This window comes from Leuciscus leuciscus (genome assembly GCF_965113295.1).
Source record: "Leuciscus leuciscus genome assembly, chromosome: 1".
NCBI lineage: Eukaryota > Metazoa > Chordata > Actinopteri > Cypriniformes > Leuciscidae > Leuciscus > Leuciscus leuciscus.
Genome location: NC_138725.1, coordinates 60019746 through 60036829, shown reverse-complemented (window position 1 = coordinate 60036829; position 17084 = coordinate 60019746). Strand labels below are relative to the sequence as shown.

General features: G+C 38.4%; 1 protein-coding gene across 3 annotated transcripts in view; it reads right to left on the bottom strand.

Moving 5' to 3' along the window:
- Positions 1 to 16758, bottom strand: part of tanc2a (tetratricopeptide repeat, ankyrin repeat and coiled-coil containing 2a) — a 152867-nt gene extending 136109 nt beyond the window's left edge. The window contains exons 1-2 of one of the 3 annotated variants that reach the window (XM_082183713.1): positions 16405 to 16758; positions 7403 to 7705 (exon numbers count right to left, since the gene is read on the bottom strand). The gene's annotated coding sequence lies outside the window, so the exon portion shown is untranslated. The remainder of the gene's footprint in view (positions 1 to 7402; positions 7706 to 16404) is intronic. The other 2 variants (XM_082183714.1, XM_082183712.1) reach the window with 2 other exon arrangements.
- Between the last annotated feature and the right edge of the window lie 326 nt (positions 16759 to 17084).

Below are 17084 nucleotides of genomic sequence, written 5' to 3'. Positions count from 1 at the left end.
GGCTTAAATCGCAAAGGCTGTGATTTCATATAAATTTGTATTTTTTTTTACAATATATATGCACTGCATGTTTCAGAATGAAGCATGGCATTGTGTTCTTTTACATGTGAGTAGGTCATGTTCCCTTGTTCCTCAGACAGCCTCAGTTCACAGTAAATGCTGCTCATCTCTGCATTAGCTCTCAGTTTGGGTCACTTATAAACTACATTTGGAAAAACATCATAATTTACATTTAAAGGCACAGTATGGAAGTTTCGCCACTAGAGGTCACGTATGCAAAACAATAACAAAGACGTAGCTTGATGACGCCGTGAATAAGCTTGGAATCATGGGAGTTGTCGTCTTCACGTCCACAGCCGATGGAAAGCAATCCGACAGGACTCGGGCTGAAATCCTGTTCATGGATGAGCTAATGTATTAAAAGTTTAATTAATGTTACTGTGTTATGAAGCAGGGTGGGGAAGAGAGCCTGGGACATTTTATGTTGCCGTTTTTATTATGCTTATATGCTGCAGCCGCTCCTTTCGTTTTGTTGTTTGTGTTTATTTTATGAATAAAGTTACGTTTAATGTCCGCCTCCTTCCCTGAACTTGAATTTTGTTACAGTTACGTTTACATTCACATTGTTTTGTTTTGTCCCAATGAAATAGCCGCAAGTGCTGAATTACTACTCATACAGATCACTTTATTTGACAAGTTAAAACTGTGAGTTAATTTTTGGATTAAAATATCCCAAAACCACTAGAACGTGTCATATTTTGTGGTAGAAATGTAGAGCCCATGGAAATAAAGATGCTTTAAAATATTATGTTTATTAGACAGGCGAGCAACTGTTTGGATACCTTTATCGACAGAAGCTAATCATTGTTATATAGCTCAACACGGCTAGTCTTATTGTTTGAGTAACATATTTGTACCTCAGAGATAACAATATTTTGTCAAGTTGCTAACATAGCATAATTAGCTTTATTTATATAAAGAGCTTTATTTGTAGTATCAGTATTTTCTCCACCATACAACATATTTTAAAATGAACTGTATATTAATATTTCCTATTTGGTTTAACATTTTTTTTTATTATTATTATCAAAACAAAAACATTATAAAAATGTAGCAGTAGTAGTATTTTATAGTAATGTGTAATAAATTGTTGGGCCAAATTGTGCAACCCTCCAAATAAGCACATCTGCAGCTATAAAAAAATGAACAAAAGAAAAATTTGAAATAGACTTTTTTTTTCTTTTCTTTTTTTTTTATCAGTCTTAAAAGAGTGAAAAGCAAAGGATACAATATACCACTATCTGACAATATAGGTGTCGCCATTTCCTCAGTAATTTGGCACAGGGCCTGAAAAAAGACGCAAATTTACTGACTTAATTGCAGGCTGTGCATCTCACAAACGAACAGTAAAATTGATGCTCTGTAATGAGACTGAAAGTAGAGAAAATTGTAATGTTTTACACAAAACACAGACTAAGAAGCTCATAGGAACCCGTCCCCGCTGTTAAACTGGTGTGACTACCTTACAGAAGCACTGTCACCATCAGGAACATTGAAAATGATAGAAGGGATGGGATAGAAGTTTATAGTTAGCTTGAATCTTTTCCTCTGATTTTCCAGACACCCTATAACCCTCTTGCAGACCCCAGTTTGAAAACCCCTGGCCTAGAGGATTAACATGCACCTTCATTCATCTTCATACAGTCTTCCCACACATTCCTGGTCCGTTTAATGTCACATGATATTAAATTATTTAATGAGACACATAACGGAAGGAAAATGGGCTCCAAATGTCATTTCATGTTGACGTTAAAGAAGTGTGCAAAGTGTATAAAATAATGTATCTTCATGAAACAACAGCTTGATTCAAGCTCAAGTTCTTAGCAACAACTGAAACTGTGCCCAAACATTACAGAGAAGCAAGATCATATGAAACTAGCCAACCAGAGAACACCAAGACGATAACGCAAGCAATATAGGAATTCAGAGAAAAAGGCATTTATGATGTGCCAGCAAGTGAGCTATAGCTCTGGAACAAATATTCAGTAAAACTTTCTTCAAAACAATGAGGGGGAATGTATTGAGCAAGACCCCTTGCCTGATAAAGACTTTTAAGACAAAACATTTTATTATTTGTTTCTAGCTAACACAAATGTGACAATGGCGAACGTCTAACTGATTACTATCAATGAGGATCTTTAAGGCAATGTTGACAAATAGCTCTCAGCTGTTACTCTCTGAAAGCACCCAAACATCAAGCTGACCCATCAGAGTGGTTTGTAGACGTCTGGTTTATATGGTTCAGTCCTTTGTTCGTTCTTTTCTACAGGTCAGACTATTTTGGCTCAAGTGCTTTGAGTGCCATTTTCTCCACAATGCTTCATCAGGGAAGAACACTGCAGTGATAGGCCAACCTACCTACACACAACTTCATCCAAAACTAACTCCAACTAGTCAATTAGTACAGTATTAATATGGAAGAGAGAGAAGTTCCGACCCACTTTATATTGTGACACACAAAGTTTGAAAGAGTTTTTGGATTCTCAGTGATAGTGATGGTGAAGTTATGTGATCATGGTGTAGTTCATTTTATAGCCTAACATTAGCTTTTATTTCTTCTGCAGATTTTATTTAGCCTTTAAAATTCATTCAAAGTTGTGTTCATTAGTGAAATTTATCTTAATAAACAAACCATGTAAGAATCACACAGCTTATTTTCTGCAATAATCCAAAAGCCAATGGAAAAATCCTTTTTTGTTTTTGTTTGTTTGTTAAGGGAAACCAGATGATGCTACAACATCCACGTTGGCCAACACAATTACATCATCCCCGCAGCACATAAAGTTAATTTGATTTTATTCCAACTTTAAACCAAAATCCTTAAACAAGACTAATTTCATTGAGAATTACTGCAAATGATACTACAACAAATGACCACATCCTGTGCTGCTTTTTGACCATCTCACAAATAGCATTGCATTTTTTAGACTGTCATATTTAAAATAGTTCTCAGCTGTTAAAAAAAAAAAGCTGATCAAGAAGCATTTTTGCCTGAAGTATTAAGGTTTACGTCTCACAGACCCTGTAGGTTGCGTTCTGCAGATGGATTGTGCCTGACAGAGATCAACAGTAGGTTTCTAAAGGATTGAATTTGAAAGTGTTAATCCGTGACGAGAATCTAAAGAACACGACATGAGTGAAGATGATGGGAAACTGAGCAAACTCATAAATGTTTCAGCTGAATCCATGAGGTATCTGTACTTCCTTTGTGCATGCTAACAAAGGCAGTCAGAAAGGTTTACTGAAGCTAGTGTAAACAACGTTCAACTGCGCTGCCACATTTTACTCTCCTCCACCCCCCACAGAACGACACACCCTAAAACACACACAAACACTGAATGTTTTATCACCAGCTGATTTACATACTCGCTGTCATCTCACCTGCATGCTGGGTGTTGTGGACCAGTCAGCGCATGCTAAACGTTTGTACGTGTTCACAATGCGTTTCTACTTTACTTTCATTCCTCGACTTTGTAGCGCATTCAATCACTCATTCCCATTGCGATTCACTCTTTCATTACAATTCCTTCTCTTTATCTTGTTTCCTGTGCTTGTTTCTCTCAGCCACTCCCTTCTTTTTGTCAGTATGTGTGCGCTCTTGGGGTTGAGTTTTCTCTCTCAGCTAGACAGTCATTAATAATCCAACGTAGTGCTGGAATCCACCAGCTCCTCAGAGGGAGTCCTAGACTCCATTGAAGCACAGGGTGTTATCTATCCATCCATCCATCCTTCCTTCCACTATCACTCTCTCTCTCTCTCTCTCTCTCTCTCTGCTTCTCCACCTGCATGGAGAATTTGCACAAACTGTGAGGAGAGAAGTATGCTAGCCATCTAAGCAATGTCATATCAAAGAGTGCTCGTGCAAATCTGCGGATTTGAAGCCGAGGAGGCTGATTGGTCGCTCCCCCTATGAAGGAGACAGAATGAGGACACGCTGGGGCTGGTTCTTCATTCAGCAGCATAATAAACAGCACATGCTGCTCCAGCACTGCAGGAAGGGGCGGGGTCACAGACAAACTGATGAATTAAACATAAGCAGAGTGGAGGTCATGCCCACTTATATACTATGTCTTTTATGGCTGGCTTTGAGAAGGTAAATTGTGCATGGTCACAAATAAAATATATAGCAACAACAGTTAGAGCTGATGAATGGCTAGAGCACTGTTTAAGGGGCTGTTTTCAACTAAAAACGTAAAACTTTTTATGCGCTTTGGCAGTTCGTTTACACGACAACAGCGTTTTGGGTGCTGGAAAACGCAAAGTTTTGAAAACGGGTTTCAAAGTGCACGTTTTTTAAAACAGTCTCTGTGTAAACAACAAAAACGCAAATCTCTGAAGACGATGATGTCATGCGCATGCATATTACATGTGCAGACTATCGTGTTTCATCGCCATCTAATGGCCTGGCAGTAGAATATAGGGTTTTTATTCGTTTTCACGGAAAACCCTGTGAATGGCGATCGTTTTGACAAAGGTGTCGTCTGCATGTGGAAAACTCAAAGGAAAAACTTCAGTTTTAAGCATATCGTTGTTGTGTAAACGTACCCTTAAATAGGAACCAGAAATACTAACGTCAACAAATCTGAGCGCAGTTACATTAAGAGAGTTGTACACTTGAGAAATAAGAGGTCCATTGTTGTGCTCTGTTAGGGTACCATCAGACAAACAGTGGGCAGAAGGAAGAGAAATATGCTATTAAAGTGCTTCCTCTATCCGCATGAGTCAGATTCACCTAATATGTCCCAGGCTTCACAGAGCTTGTGATTGGCTAATAATACTGTATGGTCAGTGCTCACCCTAGACCAAGCTTATTGTGCTTTGCACAAGTTGGACATATTCATGGATCAACATCTTTTTTTTTTTTTCTTTTTTTTTTGCATAATATTCTTATCAGGGTTATTATCGTTAACTAAAACTATTAAAAACATTTGTTAATTGAAACAATTCTGAAAGACATAGATGAAAAACTTAAAACTAAACTAAAATTCTAAAATGTAACCTAACAACAGTAATTGAAATAAGTTTAAACTGAGGCACAAAAATTACAAAGTGGAAATAAACTTAAAACATTAAACCTAAATAGTAATATAAAAAAAAAAATCAAAAGCATTCAAAATGCAAAACAAAATTACTAATAAAAAATTTAATAAAAATAAAAACTCAAATGAAAATTGAAGATAAAAAAAGGCAATTCAAAATATTAAAAAAATAATAATAATATTAGTATATAAATATTACTAAAATAACACTGTTTCGTGTTTAGGTTAGGCTTTGAGTTATGGTTAAGGCCTGGTACAACATTCTTATCAACCTAGGTTAGGCCAATGGTTCTTGTCATTCACCAATAAATGCATGCAAGTCAAGTCAAGTTTATTTGTATAGCGCTTTTCACAATACAGATTGTATCAAAGCAGCTTCACAGTATTCAATTTAAATAATACAACAAAGTTTGTTTCAAGAGGAATTTATTGATTGATAAAATTCAATTCAAGTGTTACTTATAATATGTAGTGTCATGTTTTAGGATTTTAGGTCTTTAAAAAATGTAATCCAGACCTTTATTTTAGTCTTTGGGATGTGCTGGAGGAGACTTTACAGAGTGCTGTACTCTGCATTGTCAAGACAAGATCTTGAACAAAAAATAATGCACCTCTTGATGGAAATAAATGTTGTGATGTTATTTCCATCAAGAGGTGCATCAATTTTTGGTCAAGATCTTGTACTGACAATTATTTGAGACTGGTGCATCTTTACATTGTTATCCTGGAATATGTCCATGATGTGTCTTCCTATTAGGGATGCACCGATGCATCGGCTGAACATCGGTAACGGCCGATATTTGCCTCGTTAACTGCCATCGGCCATCGGGAAATAAAAATGACATTCGCCGATGTCACATGGGCGTCAGTTTGGTTTGATATGCTGGGGACAGAGACGCATTCGGAAGTGCATTTACAGAAGTGCTGGGTACAATGACGCATTTATTTATTTATTTTCTATGAGAAAACTCCTTTTCTCGAGAAAAGAACGACCATATGGTGTGTAGCAGAAGAAGCGGCGGAGTATGCACGATCCGCGAGTGTTGAAGACGTTCTGCACGGCTTTGATGGGTGCGCAGGAGGACACAAATGGGCGGCGACTGCTTCTTCCAGTGGGGGGAGCTTTTCCCTCAGCGCCGTCAACAGATAGAGCGTTAACTGTACACACCGCCGCCGACTTGAGCTGCAAAGAAACTCTGGCCTCCCTGTCAAGGACTCTTGTCAAAAAGTACGGGGAAGCTTGACCGCTCTGAATAGTGAGTGAGAGCGCGCGCGCGGTCGGGGCTCTCTCTCTCTCTCTCTCTCTCTCTCTCTCTCTCTCTCTCTCTCTCTCTCTCTCGCAGAAGAGCGCGTGCGCGCTTAAAATTTAAGATTTTGGTATGAACATTCACCCGTGTTTTTTCCCTCATAAATGCGAACACGAAAAATAAAATGAATATTATAATGTTTTTTTTGTTGGGTCAGACAATGATTACCAAATTTCTCTCTCATATTGCTCTTCATAACAACTGAAAAAGAACTTATAAATAAGGTTATAACTGTCAACCAGAAAGTGACATTAAAGGTTTTTTTTGTTTCATAAATTGGTCTGATTGAATTTGTGCTCATTCTAGGATAGTGTGATCAAGAGCCGAAAGACTTGTATGTTTCCGTGGCACAAAAGAAGGAATAAATAACACAAAGAAAAAACATCGGCATCGGCATCGGCCATCGGCCAAGTTGTTATGTTAAACATCGGTATCGGTATCGGCCCAGAATTTCCCAATCGGTGCATCCCTACTTCCTATATGGTTGTTCAAGAAATGAAAAGCTATTAGGAGTTAGAAGAACTGTTGCCCAACATATAACATGCTAGAAACATAATAATCACTGCAATAACTACCCAGTCAGACTCTTAAGCATTTGCTTATTTAAACTTTAGACTTTTTTTGTCCGGGCAGTGTATTTGTATGCATTTAATGTATGGCTAGTGAATGAAACTGAAAGACAGGAATGTTGTTTGATGTTCAACAAAGGATGTTGATCCAGGAATGTGTCCTACTTGTGAAAATCACTTGCTTAACTCAAGGCATCACATTTGAGTCCCATATTATCCGTGACACTACTTGATTCAAAATCTAAAATCCAGGCCTCAGGTGTTACAGTAAACATGGTCTTACATCCGAGTCATACAAGCTGACATCTCTAGCATAGCTTCATAGTGATGATAATCCATACCACTGAGGCTAAAAGGCTCACAAAAGCCAAAGTTATCCAACGCAGCTGTGTTAGCACAAGAGTGGCGGCTCTGTTAGCATACGTACCTAGCATTGTTTTACACAAAGATGACAGAGCACCTCGCCTGGACACTTCAATGTGGAGACGTCTTCTACAAGAAAGCAGTCTTTTCTGTACTTGCACAGTGAAACAGCTGTCCGTTTGAGGATCATGTAAGCCTGAGATTATCTTCAGAGAAAACAGATGTCGTACAGTAGAGAGATATTCTCACACTCTTGGCTCTTTAATAAAGAAAAGAACCCACTTCTGCTGTTGCGCGGAACAGAAGTCACTGCAGCCTTCCTGTTTGTTCCTTCCACCCAAAGGGTCTTGTTACTGCACGGCATTTTCTGAGAAGGAACAGACAGTCACAGCAGAGGTCAAAGGTGTCTTATTTCGAAAAAGCATTGAATACAGGAGAACAACAACAGTCACGACACTGCCTTCTGAGAGTGTGTGAAGGTCACGTCTGAAGGTCATGATCACTGCACAAAACATCACATCAAGTCAGCGCTTATTTCTCGGTTTCATTACACAATGACTGGAAATAGAACACATGTTTAAGTCTTTTCTTTTGTGAAGGTTTGGTATTTGGTCAATTTTAATGGGCAAAATCCAGTTATGCCAATAGTAATCCACACAATCTATTTTGCGTGAAGGCAAAAGATTTACTCACACAGATTTCCGCAAAGGTTGACTAACAGAAAGCTTCTTGGTTTGAAAGTGACTTCTATGTGAGCCGTGCTTCATACATCGCTACACTATTTACAATAGACAACTGACCTTTTTTGCTCTCAAAATTGTCCTCACAATCTTTCATCAAAAAAATTGCTTCGCCTCTAACAACGTCCCTTTTATGCTGAGGTCACTTAGCCCTTGTATTTTTTGGCAGGTTGTTGCCACCTTTTCATGTTGGTTTTAAGAGTTATTTTTAAACTAGATAAATATGCCAACTTCCCTACTATATAGGCTACATGAAAAGCAGTACTGTCAAAATAGGCAGGATTCATAAACAGTAAGCAAAAACAAAACCTGGATAATTTACTTTATTCCACAGAGATTCAAAACTGCATATTAAGTGGACACTTCAGTAAAACTTTTAGGAGTCATATTCAGAGAACAGCGACAAGGCTGATATTGTAGGTCACATAATGGGAATATGGTGGGTTTAAGGGTTAGTTCACCAAAAAATGAAAATTCTGTCATTAATTACTCACCCTCATGTCGATCCAAACCCGTAAGACCTTCGTAAGACCTTCATTGATCTTCGGAATACAAATGAAGATATTTTATGAAATCCGAGAGCTTTCTAGCTTTCAAGGCCCAGAAAGGTAGTAAAAACTTTTAAAATAGCCAGAAAGCTATTGGATTGCATCAAAAATATCTTCATTTGTGTTCTGAAGATGGACGAAGGTCTTAAGGGTTTGGAACTACATGAGGGTGAGTAACTAATAACAGAATTTTCATTTTTGGGTGAACTAACCCTTTAACCCACCATGTTCCCACTATGTGACCTACAATGTCAGCCTTCTCGCTGTAATCATACTACATACACTACCTTTCAACATTTTAGGGTCAGTAAGATTTTTTTCAAAGAAATTTATACTTTTATTCAGCAAGGATGCATTAAATCAGATTTCACAAAAATTAAGCAATAACTTCAAAATTAATAAGAAGAAATGTTTTGAAGCAGCAAATCATCATATTAGAATGACTTGTGAAGGATCATGTGACACTGAAGACTGGAGAAATGGCTGCTGAAAACTCAACTTTAATTATCTATATTAATATATTGAAATAAAAAAAAATACTGTATTTTTGATCAAATAAGTGAGCAAAAGGGATATTTGAAGAAAGACTGTAGGAGGAGAGATGGCTGAGAGACATTACAAAAGAGCAAAGGTCAGAGGAATATCACTGGAAAAAGACCGGGTTTGGACCAAGCGTGAAAACAGTCAAACGTTCTCCAAGTGTTTGCACACACACACAGACTCTCCCACACATCTTCACTCACTGCTGTCACCAGCTGGACCAGGTAGTGATGTTATATTATCATTAATGAATATGGATTAATTGAATTAATGAGCTGCATATTAAAAGAAGAACACCCGCAATTTCCACTAGTTACAGAGATGGACACACACACTACGGTTTCTCACATTTTTACAGTTTGAGAGAGGTGAGCGGTTAAATTCAGTAGCCAGAGAAGCAAAGACAAAAAGAGTGACAACGTCTGCATCTTAATTGAAACATGTCCCCACTTTCAAATGCAAAACAGAGCCTGTCGTTTAACAGCCTCCCTCCAGCCCTCCAAGACAGGGCAGTTACTGTGGCCTCAAGCAAAGGGGTCAAAGGTGACAGGACAGACATCTGCCACAACAATGACTTAGACTGTCTGACACAACAGGCCAGCGCAGATTTACAGCACACATGTTTAAAAAGCCTCTGCTTCTCCTTTCTGCTCTGCTTGCTTGACTTCTGGTTTCAATGGATGATTGTGGAGCTGTGTTCAAAACAAAGAACAAAAGAACACTAAACAAGCGGCAATGATTTTTTCATCATCACTTAAACGTCAGCCTTTGTTTGACCAACAGCCTGAATCATGAGAGTCAGCAATTATAAAGACACAACATCAGCAGAATGAGCAAATGTGAGATAATGTGCATGTGTGACTAACAGATATTTGAAATCACAGGCCATCTGCTAGAAGTTATGAAAGAATAAAAAAAAAAAAAGCCAGTGAATTTATAATCTCTCTTTCTCTCTCTATAAATTATTTCAAAATGATTCACCAATCCCTATAGTATGAGACAAGCTCTACTCTCACTCCAGCTGCTGGAGTGTAAGATATAACAGACTTCACACTGTACAAAGTTTCTTTGGGTGGTTGATTTCAGCCAGTGAAAGCCTGTCAGATCTGAGATGGATCCTGCAGTTAACCTGCAGCCGCTGCAACACACGCCACTGGCATAACGCGCTAGAAGCTTGCGGGGGAGCATTCAACTTAACACCACAGCGAGAAGTAGACTGTGTATGCAAGACAAAGAGAAGAATTGGAGTCAAAGAGCCATCATATCGAATCAGAGGGCTCCGGTCGCCCTCTCCATTGGAGGTGACAGTACAGAAGGCCTGGTCTTTACAAAAGCACAGCCATGTCTCCAACATTACCGCAGGAAGCTTGTTTCCAGCCAAAGATGATAAATTACATATATGCTAAAATGTATATAATGTCAAAGCAACTGCTCCGGAAACATTTGAGCTGTGGTGATTGTGTGGGAAACATCTGCTGCCCAGTCTCTCCTCTTTTACCAAGAATTTTTATCTGAAAGTCGACATGAAATCAAAATTGACCCTATTTACTTTGTTAGCACATATTACTAATCTTGTGGGGAACAATTAATCCGTGCAATTTAATACACAGAAAAAAAATGTGTTTGCCGTGGTAATCTTTAATCAAAATCTGAAAAGTTACTTCCGGTCTGGAATGGCGTTCCCTTTCTGATGACGTCAGTTTGACGTCTTGGGTTGAAAACGCTTAACCACTGCCCTCAAACCGTTAGTCTGCTATGAGCAGAGATGGAGAGGAGGAGCACTAAAGTAAAACCCTGCCCTCTGTTCAATATTCCGGTTCATTTGGATATGCATCACATTCACAACACAGGAGAAAAGTCGTTTGCAACTTCCGGTTCAAGGGGACTTTAATCTACTATCTATGACAATAACTAGTAATAAAAAGCTTGTTCAACAGGTTTAGTAGTTAGGGTATTTCAGGTCACATGGTTGTGTTTGCATCAGCAGTTTATCCACTCAAGAGGTGCTTCTCAAAGCAAACAGTTCACGTTAACTGAGTAAACAAATACTTGTAGGTAACTGACTAGTGGCTGTGGGAGGACATCATCCGGATTAACTGGATTTAAAGGGACAAACTGGTTGTGTCGGACACTAAATAAGAGGTAATAAGAGAACTTAAAGAGATAGGTCACCCAAAAATGAAAATTCTGCCATCATTTACTCACCCTTAAGTTGTTCCAAACCTGTATGAATTTCTATCTTCTGCTGAACACAAAAGAAGATATATTGAAGAATGTTTGTAACCAAACACTTGATGGACCCCATTGACTTCCATAGTATTTTTTATATTATTTTTCATTTTATGGAAGTCAATGGGGTCCATTCAACTGTTTGGTTTCACACATTCTTCAAAATATCTTATTTTGTGTTTAGTAGAAAAAAAAAAAGTTTTTAACAACATGAGGGTAAGTAAATGATGACCATTTTCATTTTTGGGTGAACTATCCCTTTAACGCATGTTTATGGTGAAGTGCACTCAAGAAGGAAACGTGACTTTTCATTCAATAGGGAGGAAGTGTGACTGGGGGAACTGGTGAATGCTGTATATAGGCAAACAGGGAAAGTCATGCAGGTTGTTGAATTCATAAGGTGTAGAAACCTGACTCGTTAAGCAAATATACTAGGCAAATGATGTGGCTTCAGTTAAAGGTGCTCATTTTCACACACGTTTCCTTGTAAACAAGTGTTCTGGTCTCCCTTCGATCAACAATGTTTTAGAAATAATTCACTTGTTATTCATCATTTACACAGCCTCATGTTGTTCCAAACTGTAACTTTTAAGTGTGAAAAACTGACCAAAATTTAAAAGTATAGCTTATTCAAAAAGGAAAATTCTGCAATTTACTTCGATCCACATCTGTATGACTTTTTCTTCAGTGAAAGACAAAAGAAGATATTTGAGAATGTTGAGGTCAAAACATCATAGAAACCAATGGAGAATTTTTTTTTTTTTTTTTAAACAAATTGCTTGTGTTCTACAGGAGAGAGTAACTCATACAGGTTTGGAATGACATAAGGGTGAGTAAATGACAGAATGTTCTGCTTTTTTATAGCTCACACTATACATGCAACATTAGAGCCTCAACATTAATGTAAAAATCAAAAATGTTCATGATTTTGCCACAAAAAGGCATGTTCTTCATGACAATTATCCAACAACAAATGAGATGGAAACATAAAAAAAAAAATCATCATGTAGATATGTTATTCTAAGATCATTTTCCTTGAATCATAAGAGTAATAATGAACGCATTTAGGTCAGTTCAGCCAGCTTTGTTTTCCTGCAACAAATTTACAGTCAGATCCTGCTTATGGCTATAAACCAATTGTCAAGCTTTACATGGAAAATGCCCTAAAAAAAACCCACAACAACAACAACTGCCATTTAACAGGGTTAATTATCTAACACCAAGACAACAAAACAACAGCCAAACCAAAAAGCAAAGCCTTGGGGATGTCAACGAGTTGAGCAGGACAGCTTTATCAAGCTCTACTGTACACCAACGTCATCATAAGAGTTTTTATGCATCTCTGACTAATACAAACACTGGCTCAGGAAGCGTCCTGGGTATGAACTAGGAACAAATAATCTAGATGTTTTCTTAATGAAAACTCCCTTGTGCCTGATCTCCGTGGACTAAACTAACCAACGCTGGCCTGAATGCTGGGTTAAACTGACAGTAGACAATGGCACAACAGTGAGCCAAAACAAATACAGATTCTGCAGGCTGGCCCTGACATTTGATGTGTTTGATGACCCAGACTTCCTCTGTAACTCTGCAGCTCCATCACAGATATAAGAGAGAGCAGAGTGCCACTGACAAATAGGTTAATTAAATCATACCCACAGGAATGTATGAGAGAAATGAGAAAAAAACGAGAAAAACTTGCTTTCTCGCAGAGAAAAGGAGTTTTCTCTGATCAGCCTGTGGGGGCTGGTGAAGTAGATCCTTCAGGATCAGGGTGGGATTGAACAGAACCCACCTGGACTGCAGAATCTGATCCCAACAACCCACTGCGATGTTGATGAAAGGCTACAAAACTCAACCCAGAGAAGTACCACCATTCAAATCACAAGGAACCAAACTGGATTATACAACAGACCATATGAAACACAGTCTTTCTGTAAGAGACGTGTCTGGTATCAAGCCGTTCTATTTTCAGCATTTTTCTGTCTGGCTAAGATAGACATCATTGAGGATCCCGATAAGGGTGATGACTGAAGCTTTCAGGCATCAAAAAAAATATTTTGATGATTAAATCCCCAAAACCCAAGAAGGGAAGATTAAAAATAGTCTAATGCCTGGCTATGTGAGTGGAGGAAGACATATAAGGCAAAAAAAAAAAAAAAATGGGTATGTGAAAGCAAGAATTAACATACAATCAATCAACAACGAATGCGGTGGTAGATGTTGCAAGACATTTCAATGCGTTTAAATCACCGTGGGTTTCCACAGCTGCACACCACTCTAAGCTGCCCTACATCTGTTGCTTCTCGCATAATTAAAGTGACCCCCGTCTGGAGTGCAAAAATTGGGGGACCAAAACCCACCAATTCACAACACAGGACTCTGCTTTTGTATATTATGTAACAATCCACACACACACACAAATGTAGGGTTCCTATGATTTACGTGATTCGCGGAATCCAGTCGTGTAATTTACTATATAACAGAAACGTAAATTTGGCCAAATTTGGTAGAATAAATTAAAAGGCTGTACACTTAATCAAACCGTGATATGGACTAAAGTCTGTGAATATCAAACAACAAAAAGACTATTTAAGTCTGCGTGTACGTATCTTCAGATACACACTCAACAGTCTTCACTACAACCCGGCAAAATAAACGTTTGTTTAACTTGAAGAAATTATGACAGAAATATATTAATATTGTACAGTGGATGTAATCAAAAATAGGGCACAATTGTTGTTAAAATTTTAATAAAATATTTAAGTTATCAATTCAACTAATTAGACATCTTTTTGGTTATTAAAATTTAATTAAACCATTTCAAATGAATTTAAATGAAAAAACATGAAAAAATATGGATTTCATAGGGCCCTACAAATATAAAATAAAGCTCATAGGGGGTATTTTCAAACCCGCACCCAACTAGCATCCTGGTTACACTCATATGGCAAGCAGAGAGACAATGTGTGCCTGGCCATGTGCAGCAAAAAAGACGAAAACAGACCCCATAAAAGGTCCCCATAGGGGTGCAGAAGCTTCAAAGGCACAAATGTTACAGAGCAACACCTGGCATGCTCGCCTTTGTGGTGACTTGTTGCCTTGGCTACGGACCCTCCTGTCTGATCCTAGAATAACCGCCTCATGACACGGGATGCTCGTTTTAAATTATGAGAATGAGATTATGGAGAAAGTTCTCTATAGATCACTGCGAGGAACATTCAATGCAAGAGACCGCAGAACTAATTCTAGCATGTTTGAATGGCCGCAAGGTTTCAAGGGCTTCAGAGAATTCTTCTTTAGTTGAGTAAAGGAAGTTATGAAAGACAAATCCTCAAGATTTGATCTGAAAAGTGGCAACGCTATTCGTTGTTCAGGGTCAAAACAACACGTTCTGAAATTAACTTTGGGAAAACCAATTTAAACAGTGTCAGATCTATCAGTTTCTCCTGGCCCTTCGTGCTTCCTTCAATTTTGGCTGAAATGTGGCGTATAAGAAAATATACCAGTAAAATGCCTCTTCTCTCCGAAACAAGAGCAAAAAGTTCTCCTACTTCACTTGTGTTTAGTTAAGAACCCCTGGGCCTATTCATCCTGCTCACACACACACACACACACACACACACACACACACACTACACCGGCCAGCCGGTGAATCAATTTGCAGCGTTTAATTACGATTGGATGATTTTCTCAGCTGATGCCCCCCAGACCAGAGAAGACATTTCTCATGTGGTTGCCAGTGCTGAGACACAGCTGAGATGATTTTCTGTGGAAAAGTCTCAAGCCCCCAAAACCCAGACGGCACACTGAAATCCTTAATCACTTCACCACAGCTGCTATTACAGACAGCCAATCATGAAGAAATTAATATTAAGCATGCTAATCACTTCTAAGAATGAGTGCCACACCTATTTTTCCAAAATGTTGGGATCGTTTTGGATTATGCGTCAATGCAAATTCCCTCTGAAGAAGGGATAACCGTCTATGAAGACATAAACGACACTCACATGAAGTATGCAATTAAAAGCCTTTGTTGGAATAAAGATATTACGCTAAAAACCACAATCAAACCGTTACGGCTAGAAGAGCCATCATCCGGATGTGCTTATGGGCCAATCATAAGTTAAGGAAAATTCTTTGGCACACAAGTGTGGTGCCACACCTGCCAAAGACTCCTTAACATCAGGGTGGTAGTAAAGCAGATGAAGACAAGGCCAAAGGATGTCAACACACAGTTGTGGTCTGAATTCCCCAGTCCGTGCTGATGCAGAAGGAATTGCTGTTCTATGCATGAATTCTGCATGCACACAATAAATACATGCAATAATGATGGGTTACACATAAGGAGGGTTTCCCACCCCAATACTCCAAGTCCCATGAGATACAAACACATTATCTGATTAATAACAATTCAAGGATGATCAGGACACTATGTAATATCAGTATATTTGAACAAATTTCAGGAGACCTGGAAACCCCATTGAGATGTTCACATGCAGTTGATAATAGTGGACCCATTATTCTGAACCTCTACTTCTTATGTAAATTTGTACAAAAAAGCCAAAACTGAATGCATGCATGTATTACATATACATATATATAAGCTATCTATCTATCTATCTATATATATATATATATTATGCACACACTTTATTAAAATAGATGATTTATAATAAATAAATAATTAACATAAAAATAATGAATACAACCAATTGATGAACGCCCCAAACCTGCCATGCGACTGTGCCATACACTGCACGCGCAGCAATGTTGCCAAATAAGATTCACCGCTTTGAAATGAGGAAAATTAGAGCTGAAGGTGTAATAACTGTCTAACCAGCACTCAGATATTATTCCTAACGTTGTAAATAAACAGAATGGTTCATTGATTTTGATTCATCAAACACGATGAACGCCGCTAGGAAACGACGAGTAACCGTCGCCCATTTCATGTCAACACGCTGTATTTATGTTATATCATATTGTCATTTGGAGATTGCACCTACCCGTTCTGTTCATATGCAGTCGTGTGGATTTGGATCTGCTGCTCTTCTGGGCTGGTGTCCGTGTATTAGGAACCGCTGGAGATGAAGAACACCTTCACCAAGTGTAAACGCTTCGTCCTTCTGTTTTCCTTTCCCGAGTCTTAAACGGTAAGTCCTGTTTTCGCGCTTACCAGCCAGCACGTAGCAAATGTAAAAGATCTGTGATCAGAAGATCAGCATGAAAGAAGAGTGTAGCCCCGTCGCGTCCGCTGACGGAAGGACCTCTGCATGTATCAACTGTAGCGACGCGGTTCTGGTCTCATTTGTAAACGCCGTGCGCATACGGGCGCTCTCTGACTGCAACAGCTTCTGCGCTTGGTGGGCGGAGCTATCATACATTATTCATGAGGAGGCGGGAAGTACGTCTGCCGCTGCACTTCAACCTGAAATTATGATGCAGAATAGTCTAATTATTATTAATAATAGATTAATGCTGACTTTGACACCATGACAGCTTTTTTTTTAAACTGAGTTAGTTTTCTTTATTGAGTCTCTAAAATTTATAAATAATAACAAATCTAGATTTACAAGCTTAATTTAAATCTAGATGTAGGCCCGGTTTCACAGAAAATGCTTAGATTAAGCAAGGATTAGGCCTTAGTTCAATTTAGGACATTTAAGTAGCTTTTATAAACATGCCT